This window comes from Aquarana catesbeiana, linkage group LG11 (assembly GCF_042186555.1).
Source record: "Aquarana catesbeiana isolate 2022-GZ linkage group LG11, ASM4218655v1, whole genome shotgun sequence".
In the NCBI taxonomy this organism is placed as follows: Eukaryota; Metazoa; Chordata; class Amphibia; order Anura; family Ranidae; genus Aquarana; species Aquarana catesbeiana.
The window spans coordinates 128,225,697-128,247,003 of record NC_133334.1 but is presented as its reverse complement, the minus strand read 5'-3'; positions in this window follow the sequence as shown (position 1 = coordinate 128,247,003).

The window sequence follows — 21,307 nt, the reverse complement described above, 5'->3', positions numbered from 1 at the left end:
TGAGAAGACAGCAAATTTACAATGTTATACAAGCTGTACACTCACTAATTTAAATTGTAACAAAGTATAATTTCTTCAGTGTTGTCACATGAAAAGATATAATAAAATACTTACAAAAATGTGAGGGGTGTACTCACTTTTTTGAGATGCTGTATACTTAGTTTAGAAATTTAGTTTAGACATTTTCTAAATTACCCCCACTCTCTCCCAAACTACTCCAGACAACACACATTGTTCGAAGCACTTTGTACCAGGAAAGACCCGCAAAGACACTTGATTTTGGATATGTGCTCTATCCTTTTCTCTGACCACAGTTCCAAATCCAACATAGCCAGTCGTAGTTGGGAAAGGGAACTCTCCTTAGACCTTTAAGAAGAAGAATGGGAAAACATATACTCTTCACAAAGGGACAATTAACGTCTCTGCACAGGAAAACAGCTTCAAAGTATTCTCAAGGTGGTACAAAACCCCTCTTAGACTACATAAAATGCCCTACTATCCCCCCCAACTGCTGGAGATGCTCTGATAAGAAAGGATCACTATTACATATATGATGGTCCTGCTCTTTGATTCATAGATGAAGATAAGTGTATAAAAAACAAGGGTTGCACTCACAAACATCCAGCGTTAAATGGCATAAACAGCTCCATAATAGCCTCCTCTCCTGGTTTGTAGGTATCAATTAGCTCACAGCAACTAGCAGCGTGGTAAAGTATTTTAGTAAGCACAGACCGCCTGCTTCCTTGTAACTCACACCGCCCAAAGCACTCGCACAGACCAGCCGGCGCTGCCTGACATCACTCGTGGCCAGGGAGGGGATGCACAGGGGATGCACAGGGGATGCACAGTGATGCAGCAGACTCCTCTCGTAAGCTTCATGCAATTGCTAGGACAACATGTTTTGGAAGCGTGGCCTCCTTCTTCACCTGCTTTGGGCGGTGTGTGTTACAAGGAAGCAGGCGGTCTGTGCTTACTGAAATACTTTACCACGCTGCTAGTTTCTGTGAGCTAATTGATCCCTACAGACCAGGAGAGGAGGCTATTATGGAGCTGTTTATGCCATTTAACACTGGATGTTTGTGAGTGCAACCCTTGTTTTTTATACACTTATCTTCATCTATTAAACGATAACACACTAGGGCTGGCGTGCGCTCTCTCTTGTCTTTATATATTTTCAGAATCATGTCTACCACCCAGTGGACTTTTGGGAGAGCTGCAACACCTTAAGCGAGGAATATACATACAGACTGTTTACTGTTGGAATAGGTATAGTGGGGACAGCACTAAACTTGGTTTGTTGTATGTGTTTGGACTGCTCTTTGATTCAACCCTTCTTGAAAAAAGTACATTGCCTTATCACTCAAATTATCACTTACCCGATAGACTTTTCCTCAGCACAATTGCTTTTACATCACTCCTCCATCCCTAAAAAGAATACCATCGCTCCTAAACCTTACACCTTCTAAATGCAGCTAAGATGTGTATACCAACCCAATGGAAATCGGCCAACCCACCTACATTGGGAGATTGGATCGGATGAATAAACAAAGTGACAGAGATGGAGGATCTTGTAGACCAAGCCAAAGACACACCATCCAAATTTCAGAAATCCTGATCATGTTGGCACCACTTTCAAACAAAAGTAAATCTTCTCAAATGCTATCTCAATGAATACTGTTAGCACACGATGTTGAGTCGGAGGAGGAGAAATGATGCACCTCCTCCCTGTCCTCATCACTCCCTCTGATTCCCACCATTCCACCCCCCTTTTTCTTCTAAACATTACGGATACACCCAGCATGCCAATACCCCTAGAGCAACAACTTTTTAGGCTGACTCGCCCCTCTACCCGGCTCAAAGGTGAGTTCCTCTTATTATCCCTTTCTTCCCCTTATCCCCTCCCTAACGTACAAGAGATTTCTCTTGATAATCCCTATCCCCTAATAAACCCAATAACCAATCCCTACCAGTTTATCTGCCTGATTTGACTGATGTCTAGCCCTATCTAAAACTTCATATCTTGTACAGGCTGCTAGGGGTCCGGTGACTGCAACCCTACGAGAAATAGACATCTCCTAAGACACTAGGCTATTTATCATTACAAACGCTAAGTAATAGATAACATATATTAAAACAACACGCTGATGACGCTTACACACATAGTAAGCCCATAGAGAACTGGGAGCGGTCCCAACTCCCTATAGATTATGCACCCCAAGACTCTATAGTTATAGTACAAGGAGTATGACCGACACAGTTATTCTGACAGTTTTTTTATACCCTGTTACACACTAAAGGGAAAGCACACTATCCAGCTATCCATGCTGTATAAATAGCACACAGTAACATCACTATTACTTTTGAACTCAATGCCTTACTGCTAGCCCTTAATAACACATTATACCGATAGTTGTAACTTAAAAAAAAAAAAAAACACGCAAAGTGATTTTGTTTAGTCTAATATACTGGTTGGTTCTCCGAGAGATCTGTTGTCTGCACATCCTGATTATTGCCCCCCCCGTCACAGTGAGACCCCAATAGGGGTAACGAGGTGATACATTAAAACACATTTAAGGTTGCAGACCTATAATAGTACCTGGACTTCCTACAATAGAAAAAACGAGTTGGGTAGGTATCTCAAGTTTACCGTTTGTAAGGTTATCTGTATGCTTACATTCCCTAAGCTCAATTCTCATTGTTACTGTACACTATTGTAAGTTTTATTCTTCTGCATAAAAACAGACCTTTCTCAATAAAAATATTTTGGAAAGTAACAATATGTGTTGCCAACCTAACACAGGGCGTAAGTGTTAAGTATATTACTTACAGACCAGCAGGTATTTTTATGTACCAGCAGGTTCTTGAAAGAGAAATGTCCATCTAATACAGAGATGTACTGCATATGTTTGTTTGGGAATTTTTTGTTTATGCACAAAATTGTCATAATAACAAGTTATTTCTCTCACACAGCACATGCATACTTGCAATGACACCCCAAAATACATTCTGCTACTCCTCCTGAGTATAGTGATACCACATGTGTGAGGCTTTTACACAGCCTGGCCACATACAGAGGTCTAACATCCAAGTAGCACCGTCAGGCGTTCTACGAGTATAAATTGCACATCTCATTTGATGACAACCTATCACACTTTTGAAGGCCCTGGAGCACCAGGTCAACGGAAATGCCCACAAAATGACCCCATTTTGAAAAGATAACACTCCAAAGTATAATCTATGAGGCATAATGAGTCTTTTGAATGCTTATTTTTTTTTAAGAAGTTTTTGGAAACTGTGGAAAAAAAATGAAAACGCATTTTATTTACACAAAGTTGTCCATTTATAAGATATTTCCAACACATAGCATGTACATAGCAACAATTACACCCCAAAATACATTCTGCTATCCTCCTGAGTATGACGATACCAAATGTGTGAGACTTTTACACAGCCTGGCCACATACAGAGGCCCAACATTGAAATAGCACCTTCAGGCATTCTAGGAGCATAAATTACACATCTCATTTCTCAACCACCTATTACACTTTTGTAGATCCTGGAGCACCAGGACAATGTAAACACCCACAAAATGACCCCATTTTGGAAAGCTAACACCCCAACTTATAATCTATGAGGCATAATGAGTCTTTTGAAAGGTTCATTTTTTTCCAGAAGTTTTTGGAAAATGTGGGAAAAAAAATGAAAACGCATTTTTTTTACACAAAGTTGTCCATTTATAAGATATTACCAATACATAGCATGTACATAGCAAAACTGACACCCAAAAATACATTCTGTTACTCCTCCCGAGTATAGTGATACCACATGTGTGAGACTTTTACACAGCCTGGCCACATACAGAGGCCCAACATTGAAGTAGCACCGTTAGGCGTTCTACAAGCATAAATTACACATCTCATTTCTCAACCACCTATAACACTTTTGTAGATCCTGGAGCACCAGGACAATGGAAACGCCCACAAAATTACCCCATTTTGGAAAGCTAACACCCCAACTTATAATCTATGAGGCATAATGAGTCTTTTGAAAGGTTCATTTTTTTTCCAGAAGTTTTTGGAAAATGTGGAAAAAAATGAAAATGCATTTTTTTTACACAATGTTGTCCATTTATAAGATATTTCCAACACATAGCATGTACATAGCAAAAAGGACACCCCAAAATACATTCAGCTACTCCTCCTGAGTATGGCGATACCACCTATAACACTTTTGTAGATGCTGGAGCACCAGGACAATGGAAACGCCCACAAAATGACCCCATTTTGGAAAGCTAACACCCCAACTTATAATCTATGAGGCATAATGAGTCTTTTGAAAGGTTCATTTTTTTTCAGAAGTTTTTGAAAAATGTGGAAAAAAATGAAAATGCATTTTTTTTTACACAATGTTGTCCATTTATAAGATATTTCTAACACATAGCATGTACATAGCAAAAAGGATACCCCAAAATACATTCTGCTACTCCTCCTGAGCATGGCGATACCACATGTGTGAGACTTTTTGTGTGAGACTAGCACTTTCAGGTGTTCTAGGAGCATAAATTACACAGATAAATTCCTGCCAACCTATCACATTGTTGAAGGCCCTTCATATTTCTAACACATAGCATGTACTGTACATACCAATTACAAACCAAAATACATTCTGCTGAGCAAAGGGTAAAGAAAAGATTATCTGCAGTTTTAGTAGTGCAGTGGTCCACAGAGGAGAGCATTGGTCCAGGCAGCAGGCAGGAACGTTGACAGCGACAGCAAAACAGTCAGCAGGCAGGAATAGTCAGTACAGGTAGAGATATTGTCAGCACAGCCAAAGCATTGGTCCAGATAGCAGGCAGGGATGTGGTCAGTAGCAGCAAAAGGATCAAAGAATCATCCATGCAGCAGGCAGGAATACTGTCCATAGTTAATGCATGCAGCAGGCAGAGGTATGGTCAGCACAGCCAGAGTATTTGTCCAGGGAGCAGGCAGGACCATCAAGCTTAGGGCATCGGTCAGGAAAGAATTGGGACAGGGGTAGAGGCTTCTCCCACCCAAATCGCTTTGAAGCCTCAGGACAACCAGACCCTGTTCTGTGAACACAGAAAACCAAAAACTGGTTTTCTGAACTCAGAACACTGCAGCCCCCTGTGTAGCAGGGTGAAAGATCAATCCAAGGGGCAGGCAAAAACATGGTCAACAGGCTGAGGTCAGTGCAGGTAAAAGGCAGAAATAGATGGTAGGCAGAGGCATAGTCGATACAGTCCAGGGTCAGTTCATGTGAAAGGCAGAAACATGGCGGATAAACAATGCAGACGGTAGTCAGAGGCATAGTCGAGAAACAGGCCAGGGTCAGTTCACATGGAAGACAATGATATGGTTGGTTGAGGCAGGGAAATATTCAGGACAGAAATTGAAAATGGGGAAATGGCAGTATTAGAAATATGGGCTAATAGTTTTCGAGAGTGTGATATCGCTTGAAGCATTCTCCGATATGAAGGCCAGGTTGGGAGGGACAGTCGGGACAATGGAAGCTGGTGTCTTTCCTAATTCCTCTTTTGGTGCACACGCAACATTTTTTTTTTTACGTTGTCTTCCGGATCCTATTAGTGGAATATGGTCTGGAAAATGGCGCTCATGTAGTCTGCTGACACAATCAGAGCGAATGCTTTCTGGGGGGGATACATGTTGGCAGATCAGGGCAGTGACAATGTCTTCAATAAACTTTATGAAGGTGGTATACAGCAGTATACAGGCGGTCCAAACAAGACAGGGACTGTAGGTTTGTTCTTAAGTAGAATCTGTTTGTAATTTTGAACTGGTACAGTATAGCTCCAGCCAAAAAAATCTATTTTTAAGCTTTTTGGAAAACATAGGGAAGGGTTATCACCCCTGTAACCTTTGTTTTGCTGTCTGTGCACCTGTTCAGAAGATTTCACCTCACTTTCTGTCCCAATGACAATTGTATTTTGAAAATTTGGGGTTTTTAGGGAAACAAGGAACTCTTATGCCCCGTACACACGGTCGGACATTGATCGGACATTCCGACAACAAAGTCCATGGATTTTTTCCGACGGATGTTGGCTCAAACTTGTTTTGCATACACATGGTCACACAAAGTTATCGGAAAATCCGATCATTCTAAACGGGGTGACGTAAAGCACGTATGTCGGGACTATAAACGGAGCAGTAGCCAATAGCTTTCGTCTCTTAATTTATTCTGAGCATGCGTGGCACTTTGTCCGTCAGATTTGTGTACACTTGATCGGAATTTCCGACAATGGATTTTGTTGTCGGAAAATTTTATAGCAAGCTCCCAAACTTTGTGTGTCGGAAATTCCGATGGAAAATGTGTGATGGAGCCCACACACGGTCGGAATTTCCGACAACAAGGACCTATCACACATTGTCCGTCGGAAAATCCAACCGTGTTTCCCTTCCTAGGGGTAGATTTCCTCTCACTTCCTGTTGTCTCCTTCTGTTTGAAAGTAGGAGTCGTTTGTAAGTTGGATGTTTGAAAGTTGGGGCCTGCCCTATATACTCTGCAGAAATTTGGGCCATAGGTGTTGCCACAAAACTGTAAGCAATCACAGTTACTCTTGGTGGGCGCAGGAACGGGCACTGCTGTGAAATATTAGATCAAGAATTGTAATTACTTGCCCCTGTTGAACAGGGTTGGAAAAATTGTGCCTTTGGTGGTGGACGGTGTGGTGGTGTTGCCACAACACTGTAAGGCCTCACAGTTACTCTTGGTGGGCGCAGGAACGGGCCCTGCTATGAAATATTAGATCAAGAATTGTAATTACATGCCCCTGTTAAACAGGGGCTGAAAAATGTGGCCTTAGGCACTGGTGCTGGTGCCACAACACTGCAACCCCTCACAGATACTCTAGTTGGAGCGCAGGAATGAGCCCTGCTGCAAAGTATTGCATCAAAAATTGTAATTACACGCCCCTGTTAAACAGGAGCAGAAAAATTGGGCCTTAGCCACTGATGGCGGTGCCCAGAACCAAAAGTGTTCTTACAAGCTATCAGAATGAAAATTGAGGAGGAAAAGGATAGTCACTCAGCATAACAGGATAGTCACTCAGCATAGGCAGTCCTGAAGAGATCTCACATTAAAAAAAAAAAAATATTCGGTTACATCAGCATCAGGTGCTTGGTAGCTGGTGATCCAAGACTGATTCATTTTTATGAAGGTCAGCCGATCGACCAATTCGGTGGACAGGTGCACCCTGTGATCAGTTACAAAGCCTCCAGCAGCACTGAATGTGCGTTCCGAAAGAACGCTGGATGCAGGACAGGCCAGTAGCTCAATTGCATACTGTGCAAGCTCTGGCCAGTGATCCATCCTCAAGACCCAGTAACCCAGAGGATTTTCAGTGGGAAAGGTGTCCAAGTCTGATCTTGCCCCTAGGTATTCCTGCACCATGTAAATCAGACGCTGGTGATGGTTGCTGGATCCGATCATACCTTGGGGCTGCGGACTAAAAAATTTTCTGAACACATCGGTAAGATGGCCACCTTCTCCACCGCTCCTTCTGTGACTGACCAAAGCCTCAGCAACATGTTGTCCAGGACCAGGAATTTTTAACCTCCCAGGCTCTGGAAACACATTACACAAACCTTTCTGCAAGGCCTCCCGAAGATGTTTCATCCTCTGCTCCCTCTGCGACAGCAAGATAAGGTCCACAACCTTACCCTTGTAACATGGATCAAGGAGGGTTGCCAGCCAGTAATGATCCCTCTCCTTGATACCACGAATATGAGGATCCTTCTGCAGGCTTTGCAGGATCACCTGGAGTCCTCTGGGTCACTAAGGACGACATGATCTGCAGCCACCTCCTCCCAGCCACGTACAAGTCCATGGGTTTCTTGGGACTGTAAATGATCCCTTAAAGACTGCTGCTGATGCTGAGTGCTAGGCTCCACCTCCATGCTGACACAATCCTCCTCCTCCTCATCCTCTTCCTGTGTGATCGGTGGGCATGCAGGAACATTGTCTGGATAAAGGGGGCCTTGAGAGGTAAGGAAATCCTCCTCTTCCTCCCTCTGTTCTGCCTTAAGTGCCCTGTTCATTATTCCATGCAGCGTGTGCTCCAACAGGTGGACAAGAGGGACAGTGTCACTGATGCATGCACTGTCACTGCTCACCATCCTCGTGGCCTTATCAAATGGTGACAGGACAGTGCATGCATCCCTGATCATGACCCACTAGTGTGGGAAAAAAAACTAGCTCCCCTGACCCTGTCCTGGTGCCATAGTCGCACAAGTACTCATTGATGGCCCTCTGCTGCATGTGCAGCTGCTGCTGCATGGCCAACGTTGAGTTCCACCTGGTGGGCATGTCACAGATTAGGCAGTTCTTGGCGAGGTTAAATTCCTTTTGGAGGTCAGCCAGCCGAGCTCTGGCATTATATGACCGGAGGAAATGCACACGAAAACGGGGTGGTGGTGCGATGTTGGTCTAACGAGTACGATGGACCCACATCCCAAAAATGTCAGAGAGAAATGGAAATTGGATACTCTTACGGGACTTTAAAGGGGACACCTACTCGTGAGTAATGGAGTATAATAAGGAGTATAAAGAGTATAGGATGATTGCAAGGGTAAGGTATTAATTGGGGTATGGATACAGGTAGATCTAGGGTACAACAATTGAGTTGGCATGGAGTACAGGATACAGGATACAAACATGAAACATGGCAATACAATATGCAGAAGATTCACAATCATAGAACTCCGGTATGTATGGGACACACACACAGAGAGTACCCGACGCGTTTCGAGATAAACTCTTCCTCAGGGATGTCTAATTGGAATCAGCAAACAAGGAGGTATGTCTATAAATCAAAAAGACAGTATATATATAAACAAGATCATACAAAGATATAGCTGTACTACTGCAACTGTGTACTATGCATACATGGTAAGAAACATTGGGGTACTGACCATATTGTGTTGCTTGGAAGGCATGTGTTACTGTATTGTATCCATCAAAGCACTCAAGTGGAGGGGGATTGTTTGGGGGGGATAAAAAACACGCCACTGGACTTCAGCCAGTCATTCGCTCCCAACCACGCCAGGCACCGTTACCCCCAAGCCTAGCGGGGCAGCCAAAAGGAGAGCTCCCCAACAAAGGGTGCCAGAAAGCCACCATATAGGGATCCTGAGTAGACTCAAATCTGTGGGAGGCCAAAGGGTAAGAGGGGGAGTATTAAAGCCAGTATACCCATACACCGGGTAAGGGGCAAAGCAGGTGTATACACATTGTGAGATAAGTATGGAAATAATGGGGGAGTAGTGTACCTGGAGAGGGCCAAAGACAAGGCCTGTGCAGGCTGGAGGCTGTGAATCTTGTTGAGGGGGGGGGAGGGTTGGCTCCGACCAAAGTGAGCAGATGCAGTGATCCTATATGAAGCCCCAGATATGATGCCATCCAATCTCCATAAGGATTGCGGTGCCCCAAAAGGGGAGGGTGGATTGGGGGTTAGCGGCTGACTGGGGGCAGTAAAGGTGTATGCTCACAGTGGGGGGTCCAGGCCAGAGACGGCCAGGAAAGTCCGACCTGCAATAGTAGAAGGGATAGGTGAGGAGAGAGGGAGAGTAAGATGCATCTGCCGAGGGGTATCCAGGGAGATGCAGGAAAGCTGGTTACCTTGTGGGTTGTGAAGAGCGGCGTACAGCGATGCCGGAAGGCCGTAAAATGGTGAGGTGAGTGGAGTGTCAGAAATACTATGGCCGCGCCCGCGATTGGTCGCGGGCGCCGCCAATGGGTGGGCAGGTAGACGCCCCCCAGGCCTGGGGCGCGCGTGCCAGCCCCCCGGAGACCCCGAAAGGAGGCCTGAAAGCCCAGGCGCGGTGACGTGGGACCCCGGCGTGATGACGCAAGTCGCACGGGGCGGGGAACCGAGACCCGTGCCGCAGGGCCGCGGCGCAGTGATCGGAGGAGACCAGACCAAGGCATTGATCCGAGTCCTCCGGTGGGGAGAGGGCCACCCGCAGCAAACAAAGTCGCATCAGGCGGCCCCCCTGCGCCGAGTGGGCAGCAGACTGCTGCCCCGCCGGGGATGGGGTGGCCCAGGATGGGGGGGAAAGAGACCGAACTGAAGGGACCAGTGGGTGGGATGTAAGAACATGTGCCAGGAGAAATGCACAGGGAGAGGAGAGAGGGACAGGGTCAAGACACTGGAACGGGATGGGAGGAAAAAACGAAAATAATAATAAATTCATGCAGAAATATTATACAAGGATGTATATTGACTAAGAATATATATTTGCATGCCCAGAGAAAAATATATACAATATAATATACAATATATACAGTTATGTACATGTTTGATAGAATATATATATACATAATGAATAAATACAGCACCTAAGGTGATGAACCTGTGGAGATGGGGGAGTACCTGGCCAGTTGGGCCTGGGGGGGGGGAGGGGAAATTCTCTTGGGGGGGGGTTTCGTCAGGTTCCCACTCCGAGCCTCCTGACGAGAAGCCCTCCAAGAAAGGTCTAAAGGAGATGCATGTGTTGAGTCCTGGGGGTTGGGTGGCTTTCAGTCTAAAGATCCACCTCTGTTCCAATTGTAAAAGGGTTTTATTTGCATCTCCGCATACCAAAATGTACACGATCGAGGATGATGAAGTGGAATTTAGGGCAGATGCCTCCATGTACGGTTGTGACATGACGACCCAGGGGAAGATTGGGGTTGCAAGTTTGCATGGCCGTGATGTGTCTATAGGCCCTGCGCCAGAACTCCTGGATGGTCTTCCCTATATAGAAACATGTGCATTCACATGTGAGTAGGTATACTACCCCACATGTTTCGCAATTGGCGTAGTGTCTGGGCCTGAAAGGTTCGCCATTGGGCAACGTGACATTTTTGGAGGTATTGAGAAATCTGCAATAGTTGCAACCCCCACATCGAAAGCTGCCTTTGTTTTTGCAGGGGTCATGTCTACCCCCACCTTTAAATTCACTGCAGACAAGCTGGTCTCGGAGAGATCCAGCTCGTCTGTAGGTGAACGTGGGTGCTGGGGGTACAAAGGGGCCAATAGTAGGGTCCATGGTAAGCATGTGCCAGTATTTTGATATGACTCTCTTAATGGCCATGTGCTTGTTGAAGAATCTTGTGATGATGGAAATGGGTTTGGGTTTTTTGGTCGAGGGGTTGTAAAGTATGTTGCTGCGTGTTCTAGCACACACCCTCTTATATGCTTTTTTAAGGCATGAGTTGGAGTAACCCCTCGCACGTAAGCGTGTTTGTAGGATCTTGGCCTCTTTTATGAAGGTTGCGTCATCAGTACAGTTCCTTCTGGTGCGTAGGTACTGACTGTACGGTATGGAGGAAATGAGAGGCTGGGGGTGAAAACTGCTGGCATGGAGTATAGAGTTGCCTGCAGAAGATTTCCTAAACAAGCTCGTGCTGAGGGATCCATCGCTGTCCTTGTAGATGGTGACATCCAGGAAGGTGATGGACTCCTGGTCCCAGGACATGATGAATGACAGATTGAAGTCATTATTGTTGAGTGAGGCAAGGAAAGTGGGCAATAATGATGTTGGTCCGTTCCACACAAGGAGCACATGGCGTGGTCAATCAAATTGTAGAACTCCCTCTGGAATCTTTCAATACTAATAGCTGGTATCTTGCAATACCAGTCTGGGTTGTCGAGTATCCGGGTACACATGTTAACGTAGAGCTCATTGTCCATCACCACAATATTGCCTCCTTTGTCGGAGGGCTTGATAGTTATTGTGGGATGGTCTTTGAGTAGGCGAAGGGCATCCCGCTCAGATCTCATCAAATTGTCACGTTTGGAGTCGGGGGATTTGATTTTACATATGTCCCTGGTGGTGAGTTTGACAAAAGCGGCTACATTGGAATTTATGTTGAGGTTGGGAAATTTGTCAGATTTGTTTTTGCAAATACAGGGTGGGGGGAGGTCTGTTTGATCGAAGCGACCAAGCAGTTGCTCTAGGTCTATGCGATCGATGAGGTTGGGCGTGTCGTTTTCCTCGAGAAGCTCGACGAAGGTGTCTAAGGCCTTTAATTCGTGTTCCTCGAAGTCGGGTTTGGTGGGTGTCTGTTTGGTATATAGCTGTTTGAGTATCAGTTTTCTAGCAAACAGTTGGATGTCTTTAATGACCTCAAATTGATCCAGGTCCTGGTTGGGACAAAAGCTTAGCCCCTTGGCTAAAACCTGTGTCTGTGTGTCAGATAGTGTGTAGGATGACAGATTGATGACATTGAGCTTCTCTGTGGTAGAAACAGCAGTAGAAGAGTGTGCAGTCCTTACCTGGTCCATGTGTCATAGGGGTTCGGAGTTCGGAGAGGGCCCACCACTGCGGTTGTCATTGTGGGCTTGAAGTGGTGGTGCCTGGATACCTGATGATACAATCCTAGGAAGCAGGGTGTTAGTCTCAGATTGAAAACTAGAAATGGGGGTAGGGGTACTGCCAGATGCAGGGGTGTCCTGTCTACCTAGCATGGGTTCGGTAATACGTATTTTGTGTGACTTTTCCTGGGAACTATAGCCTTGTGAGTCCCTTTTGGTCTTCCTTGACTTGTTATGGTTAGAAGGTTTGCGGGAGGACGTGGATTATACTGAGGATGCATCAGAGAAACCTGGATCCTGAGTATTGTATTTGGATCTAGGGTGGGGTCTGTTCCTGGAGTTAGATTTCTTCCAGTGATAAGCTTTTTGTTCCTGGAAGGCCTTGGAGTCCCTAAGGAACTTATTATCTTTTTTTATTAGAACGTCCCGGTTAAAACGTTCGAGGTGCTCATTAAGTTCTTGGTTTTGTTGGTCATATTGGGCATGGGCTTTGAGGGTGGATCATTTGGTGTAAAAGGGTTCCAGTTCCCTGTCTATTTGTGTGATGGTGGTCTTATATTCATCAATAAGAAGAGACATCATTTTATTGGAGCATGAGGATAAGTTGTCCTCCCACTCCTTTTTGAAATTGGGCCCAATGTTTTCCATGGTGGGAAAGATCTGGATTCTAAGGCCAAAGGGGTTAATATGATTGGTCAAGTATTGTTGAAAAGAATGGATGTGCCAATGGTTAAGGGATTTTTTCTCCAATAGTTTTCTCAATCCAGAGAAAGTGGAGAATAGTTCAGTGTCTATTTTCTCCTTCTGTGCAAAACTCCTGTAGTGTCCTGACATTACATTATCCCAATTTTGGTAGTTATAATTAGGGATGAGCCGAACACCCCCCTGTTCGGTTCGCACCAGAACATGCGAACAGGAAAAAAGTTCGTTCGAACATGCGAACACCGTTAAAGTCTATGGGACACGAACATGAATAATCAAAAGTGCTAATTTTAAAGGCTTATATGCAAGTTATTGTCATAAAAAGTGTTTGGGGACCTGGGTCCTGCCCCAGGGGACATGGATCAATGCAAAAAAAAGTTTTAAAAACGGCCGTTTTTTCAAGAGCAGTGATTTTAATAATGCTTAAAGTCAAACAATAAAAGTGTAATATCCCTTTAAATTTTGTACCTGGGGAGTGTCTATAGTATGCCTGTAAAGGGGCGCATGTTTCCTGTGTTTAGAACAGTCTGACAGCAAAATGACATTTTGAAGGAAAAAACTCATTTAAAACTACCCGCGGCTATTGCATTGCCGACAATACACATAGAAGTTCATTGATAAAAACGGCATGGGAACCCCGAACCAAAATTAAAAAAAAAAAATGACGTGGGAGTCCTCCTAAATTCCATACCAGGCCCTTCAGGTCTGGTATGTATATTAAGGGGAACCCCGGCCAAAATTAAAAAAAAAAAATGACGTGGGGTTCCCCCTAAATTCCATACCAGACCCTTCAGGTCTGGTATGGATTTTAAGGGGAACCCCGCGCCAAAAAAAAAAAAAAAAAACGGCGTGGGGTCCCCCCAAAAATCCATACCAGACCCTTATCCGAGCACGCAACCTGGCAGGCCGCAGGAAAAGAGGGGGGGACGAGAGTGCGGCCCCCCCCTCCCTCCTGAACCGTACCAGGCCACATGCCCTCAACATTGGGAGGGTGCTTTGGGGTAGCCCCCCAAAACACCTTGTCCCCATGTTGATGAGGACAAGGGCCTCATCCCCACAACCCTGGCCGGTGGTTGTGGGGGTCTGCGGGCGGGGGGCTTATCGGAATCTGGAAGCCCCCTTTAACAAGGTGACCCCCAGATCCCGCCCCCCCCCTGTGTGAAATGGTAAGGGGGTACATAAGTACCCCTACCATTTCACGAAAAAAGTGTCAAAAATGTTAAAAATGACAAGAGACAGTTTTTGACAATTCCTTTATTTAAATGCTTCTTCTTTCTTCTATCTTCCTTCATCTTCTGGTTCTTCTGGCTCTTCTGGTTCTTCTGGTTCTTCCTCCGGCGTTCTCGTCCAGCATCTCTTCTTCTCTTCTTCTTTTCTTCTTTTCTTCTCTTCTTCTCTTCTTCTCTTCTTCTCTTCTTCATTTTCTTCTCCGGGCCGCTCCGCAATCCATGCTGGCATGGAGGGAGGCTCCGCTGTGTGACGGCGCTCCTCGTCTGACAGTTCTTAAATAACGGGGGGGCGGGGCCACCCGGTGACCCCGCCCCCCTCTGACGCACGGTGACTTGACGGGACTTCCCTGTGGCATTCCCCGTGACGTCACAGGGAAGTCCCGTCAAGTCACCGTGCATCAGAGGGGGGCGGGGTCACCGGGTGGCCCCGCCCCCCCGCTATTTAAGAACTGTCAGACGAGGAGCGCCGTCACACAGCGGGAGCCTCCCTCCATGCCAGCATGGATTGCGGAGCGGCCCGGAGAAGAAAATGAAGAAGAGAAGAAGAGAAGAAAAGAAGAAGAGAAGAAGAGAAGAGCGGGAGCCTCCCCCCCATGCCATGGGTGTGGAGCGGCCCGAGGAGAAGAAGACAGAAGACGCCGCGGAGGAGATGCTGGACGAGAACGCCGGAGGAAGAACCAGAAGAACCAGAAGAGCCAGAAGAACCAGAAGATGAAGGAAGATAGAAGAAAGAAGAAGCATTTAAATAAAGGAATTGTCAAAAACTGTCTCTTGTCATTTTTAACATTTTTGACACTTTTTTCGTGAAATGGTAGGGGTACTTATGTACCCCCTTACCATTTCACACAGGGGGGGGGCCGGGATCTGGGGGTCACCTTGTTAAAGGGGGCTTCCAGATTTCGATAAGCCCCCCGCCCGCAGACCCCCACAACCACCGGCCAGGGTTGTGGGGATGAGGCCCTTGTCCTCATCAACATGGGGACAAGGTGTTTTGGGGGGCTACCCCAAAGCACCCTCCCAATGTTGAGGGCATGTGGCCTGGTACGGTTCAGGAGGGAGTTGGGGCCGCACTCTCGTCCCCCCCTCTTTTCCTGCGGCCTGCCAGGTTGCGTGCTCGGATAAGGGTCTGGTATGGATTTTTGGGGGGACCCCACGCCGTTTTTTTTTTTTTGGCGCGGGGTTCCCCTTAAAATCCATACCAGACCTGAAGGGTCTGGTATGGAATTTAGGGGGAACCCCACGTCATTTTTTTTTTTTAATTTTGGCCGGGGTTCCCCTTAATATCCATACCAGACCTGAAGGGCCTGGTATGGAATTTAGGGGGACCCCCACGTCATTTTTTTTTTTAATTTTGGTTCGGGGTTCCCCTTTGGGGAATTCCCATGCCGTTTTTATCAATGAACTTCTATGTGTATTGTCGGCAATGCAATAGCCGCGGGTAGTTTTAAATGAGTTTTTTCCTTCAAAATGTCATTTTGCTGTCAGACTGTTCTAAACACAGGAAACATGCGCCCCTTTACAGGCACACTATAGACACCCCCCAGGTACGAAATTTAAAGGGATATTACACTTTTATTGATTGACTTTAAGCATTATTAAAATCACTGCTCCTGAAAAAACGGCCGTTTTTAAAACTTTTTTTTGCATTGATCCATGTCCCCTGGGGCAGGACCCAGGTCCCCAAACACTTTTTATGACAATAACTTGCATATTAGCCTTTAAAATTAGCACTTTTGATTTCTCCCATAGACTTTTAAAGGGTGTTCCGCGGCATTCGAATTTGCCGCGAACACCCCAAATTGTTCGCTGTTCGGTGAACTTGCGAACAGCCAATGATCGAGTCGAACATGAGTTCGACTCGAACTCGAAGCTCATCCCTAGTTATAATTAGTCATGATGCTGGTAGGGGGTTGTGGTTTATGGCGAGTATGTCGGTGAATGAGTACAAAGTTAAAAGACCAACTCGGCACCTGGCGAGGAAACGTTGGTATTTGCTACCCGGGAATACGTGAAAATGGGGCAGAGGAAATGCACACAGACTTTCCTGGCCTGCCTCAGGAGATCCTGTAAGCCCGGGTACCTGCCCAAGAACCGCTGAATCACCAAGTTAAGGACGTGAGCCAAACAGGGTACATGGGTCAGGTGTCCCTGTCGGAGGGCGGAGAGGAGGTTGGTGCCATTGTCGCAAACCACCATTCCTGGCTTAAGCTGGCATGGCGTCAACCACCTCTGAGCCTGCCCCTGCAGAGCTGACAGAATCTCTGCCCCAGTGTGGCTCCTGTCCCCAAGCACACCACCTCAAGCACCACATGGCATCTTTTTGCCTGTGTACTTGCGTAGCCCCTTGAACGACTACAGAGCACCGCTGGTTCCGAGGAAAAATCAGCACAGGAAGAGACCATGGAGGAAGAAGAAGAGGAGGGGGTGGAGGAGAGAGGATGTTTCAGAATCACCACTTCTAGCATTTTGGAGGCATGGTGGCGGAACAACCTCCAACACTACTGCACCCTGTCCTGCATCCTTCCCAGCTAAGAGCAGAGTCACCCAGTGGGCCGTGAAAGATAGGGAACGTTCCTGTTAATGCCTGCTGGACCATGAGTCAGCGGTAATATGCACCTTACCGCTGACTGCCCTGTCTAGCGAGGCCAAGACATTGCCTTCCACATGCCGGTAGAGAGCCGGAATCACATTTCGTGAAAAAAAGTGGCGTTTGGGAACCTGTCACTGAGGAACTGCACATTCCACAAACTCACAGAAGGGGGCCGAGACTACCAACTGAAAAGGCAATAGTTGACGTGCTAGCAATTTTGCCAAGCTAGCCTTCAACCGCTGGGCATGTGGGTGGCTGGGAGCGAACTTCTTTCGTCGGTGCAGCAGCTGGGGCAGGAAAATTTGCCTGGTACAATCGGACGTTGGTGTACCGATTGCAGATTGCCCGCAAGTACTTGGCAGTGACACACCTAATTCTACACCCTTATTCCTCTCAGTGCAGGTTTCTGAGAGGACTGAAGGTATAGTGGAGTTGGAGATCCCAGCTGATGAGGAGCAAGGAGAGGTCTGCTTTGTTCTTTGGTGTGGGTCTTTTATGTATGCTTGCCAACAGACTGCATGGCAGGTCGACATATATCTGGTCAAGCATGTGGTGCCCAAGTGGCTGCTGTTTTGGCCACGTGAGATACGCTTCAGACATATATTGCAAATAGCAACGGTGTGATCTTCTGCATGCGTCTCAAAAAAGGCCCACACCAAAGAACTTTTGGAATAACGCAATGAGACAGCAGCGCCCTGCACATGCGGGGCTCTGCAGTGTGATGCAGTCGGTTGGCTGCCCTTAAGCTGGTCCCTGGAGGGCATCCTGCCTCGTTGCAGATGTGCCTCCTCCTCCTCTCTCCTATCAGGCACCCACGTGGAGTCAGTGACCTCATCATCCCCTCCCTCCTCGTCACTGGAGCAAACCTGGCAGTATGCTGCAGTTGGGAGAACATGATTGCCAGTTTGCTGTCCTTCTTGGGCACCCCCTCTCTCTCTGGGCTCATGTAACTGCCTTCCTCAAGCTGGGTACCATCATCGGAGCCCCCAAAACGCTGCACATCCTCCTGCAGCATGTACCCAACACTGTGGTCAAACAGTTTGGGGGTCTCCTCAGGACATGGTGGGGCTAGGGAAGGAGTGACTGATGCCATTGAGCCGAGGGAAGAGGCCACTTTAGCAGCTGCTTTGGCAGACAAAGTACCCTGAGCCTGGGTGAGAGAGGATGAGGAGGATGAGGACGGCTTGGTCATCCACTCTACCAACTCTTCTGCATGTTGCGGCTCAACACGGCCAGCTGCCGTGCTGCTGGGCCAGCATGGTGCTGCTGATGAGGATGCACCGTGTCCACGACAAGCACTGTTGCCTCTAGACACAGAGCCTGTTTGCCCTCTTTTATTGGCCTGTGTGTGTCTACCTCTCCTTGTTGGCTTTCCAGACATACTGTCTTTGATGTCTTGGAATAGGTACACAAGGAATTGTCTGCAGTCAGCTTTAGCTGCACACTGTGCCCAGTATACAGTACACTGACTTATTAAACTGCAGCTTAGCTCAATCAACTGCCTGTATTATTAGGAATGGAACAGGAATAGTCTGTAGTCAGCTTTATCTGCACACTGAGCCCAGTATATAGTACACTGACTTAATATACTGCAGCTTAGCTCAATCAACTGCCAGCCTATATTATTAGAAAGTGAACAGGGATGGTCTGCAGTCAGCTTTACGTGCACACTGAGTCCAGTATATAGTACACTGACTTAATAAACTGCAGCTTAGCTCAATCAACTGTCAGCCTATATTATTAGGAAGAGAACAGGGATGGTCTGCAGTCAGCTTTATGTGCACACTGACCCCAGTATATAGTACACTGACTTAATAAACTGCAGCTTAGCTCAATCAACTGCCAGCCTATATTATTAGGAAAAGAATAGGGATGGTCTGCAGTCAGCTTTACGTGCACACTGAGCCCAGTATACAGTACACTGACTTAATTAACTGCAGCTTAGCTCAATCAACTGCCAGCCTATATTATTAGGAAGAGAACAGGGATGGTCTGCAGTCAGCTTTAGGTGCACACTGAGCCCAGTATACAGTACACTGACTTAGAAAACTGCAACTTAGCGCAATCAACTGCCAGCCTATATTATTAGGAAGAGAACAGGGATGGTCTGCAGTCAGGTTTACGTGCACACTGAGCCCAGTATATAGTACGCTGACTTAATAAACTGCAGCTTAGCTCAATCAACTACCAGCCTATATTATTAGGAAGAGAACAGGGATGGTCTGCAGTCAGCTTTGGTGAAACAAGTGTGAAAAATATCTGCGCTAACTAGAAAAAACAGTTAGTAGCCTGCATAGTTTGTTGATTCATCAAACACATATAAAAAAATCCAAATGCAGCGCTAAATTAAATTAAATAAAGTGATTATGTAATAAATAAGTCCATAAAAATTATTTGGAAAGTAGAGATGTCGTGAAGCCTCCACCAAACTTCAGTGTGCACAGAGAAAGCACACCACATCCACGTGCTGCCAAACTGCTTACCAGAACAATGTATAAAACACACGATGTAATCAAATGATGCCAAGGCTCAACATTAACTCGGAATGACACTCCATCATACGCAGCCAAAAGATGGAAAAAGCCAGATGGTCACATAACATCAGGACATCAGGGTACACATGGGAAGGCAAATGGATTGTGCAGTCACCAGCAGGATATCCCAGTAAAGAAAGAGCAATAATAGTGAAGCCCATATGGATAAAATATAAGCATTTATTGTTGTCTACTTACAGGTATAGACAGTAGATCATCACAAAAAGAAATAGGTCCGCGGCTCACAGCGTGCTTACATCAGCCAGCCTGACATGTTTCATCCTATGTGGATATCATCAGAGGCGTGGCCAATGATGCAAGCACACCCACATAAATAGCAAACATCCCAGGTCACACTGCCCTCTGATAGGACAGTGCGACAGACATAACAGCTGTTATCAATTGCACCTCTGTCCGCACATGCGCATAGCGAGCGCTCTGCATATGAAGTAGGAAGCAAAACATCAATCTATTCGGCCGCGCATGCGCAGCACGGCCGTGCGGTTCACAAAAACAGGAACTAAAAATCAACAGGTTGTTGCGGCCGCGCGGAGCACCGTGCGTCCCTCCTAATAGGGTAAACACGGCCGTGCATGCGCACCACGGTCGCACTATACGGCAGGCCTGCAATAGACAGCTTTATATGCCCGCACATGCGCAGTGCAGCCGAACAATTAGGACACGGAGACACTAGTCAGCAAAGCCTCATCTCATTAATGATAGGCGCAATAGAAACAGCGCCAAACAAGAGTGACCGCAGCTATGCAGAAAACCCCTTAAGCAACAGAGGCGCATTAAAAACATGTTGGTTTTTGTTAATATTATACAACACTCTAAAGAATGGATAAAAAATTAATTATTCACATATAATGTTAAACATATTAAGAACATATATCTTATAGAGCGATTAACTGCATTGAAGGGAGGATATGGAGGCTCCCAAACAGTGCAGTGATACAACAGCATCAATCGCCCAAAAAAATATATAATCACAAAACTTTTTCAGAAAAATAAAAAATATAATATACAAAAAATTTAAAAATATTAAATAAAAATATTATGAACAATGTACAAATATTGGATAAAAACAAAGTACAAGACAAAATAAAAATGTACAAGCACTGCCCCCTAGGTGTTCATAAAAAATGAAAATATTTTTAACTATTATTAATAAACCAGTTTATATCCCAGTCAACATTCATGCCGAAAGGGGTATAACATTTTAAATCATATATCCAGCGGGTTTCGAGTTTGGAAATTTCCCGTTTGGACGACCTACAATGCCAGTGTGGATTGAACCTGTCAATGGCTACAAAGGTGGTTCCCTTGGGATTCTGATTGTGACATTCCAAATAATTTCGAGAAACAGTGTGTTTCGGGAACCCCTTCTTAATGTTTGTGATGTGCTCATTAACCCTAACGTGCATCCGTGTCGTGCGGCCCACATATTGTAAGCCGCAAGGGCAGATCAATAAGTATACCACGTTTAATGAGGTGCAGGTAATGAAGGTGTTAATGTCAAATACTCTCCCTGTAGCACGAGACTTGAATTGACATATTTTTCTACTCTTGTCGTTAATAATGGCACAAACATTACAAGCCCGGCAAGGATGATAACCCTTAGATTTTTGAAAAAACAACACCCTATTAGGGGCATCCAAAATATTAGGTGCTACTCAGAGTTTAAGGGGGGGAACCCCTTTGAAAATAACTTGTGGTCGGTCTGGGAGGACTGGACCCAAAACCTTATCATTTTTAAGAACTCCCCAATGTTTGGAAAAAATTTTTTTAATGTCAGGATATTTTTGGGAATAAGTGATGATTATTCAAAAATTGTAATCGATCTCATTTGATGAAGGTTTTTTTCTTATTCTGTAAAATGGACAATCGATCCATGCTCCCCACTTCATTAATGACT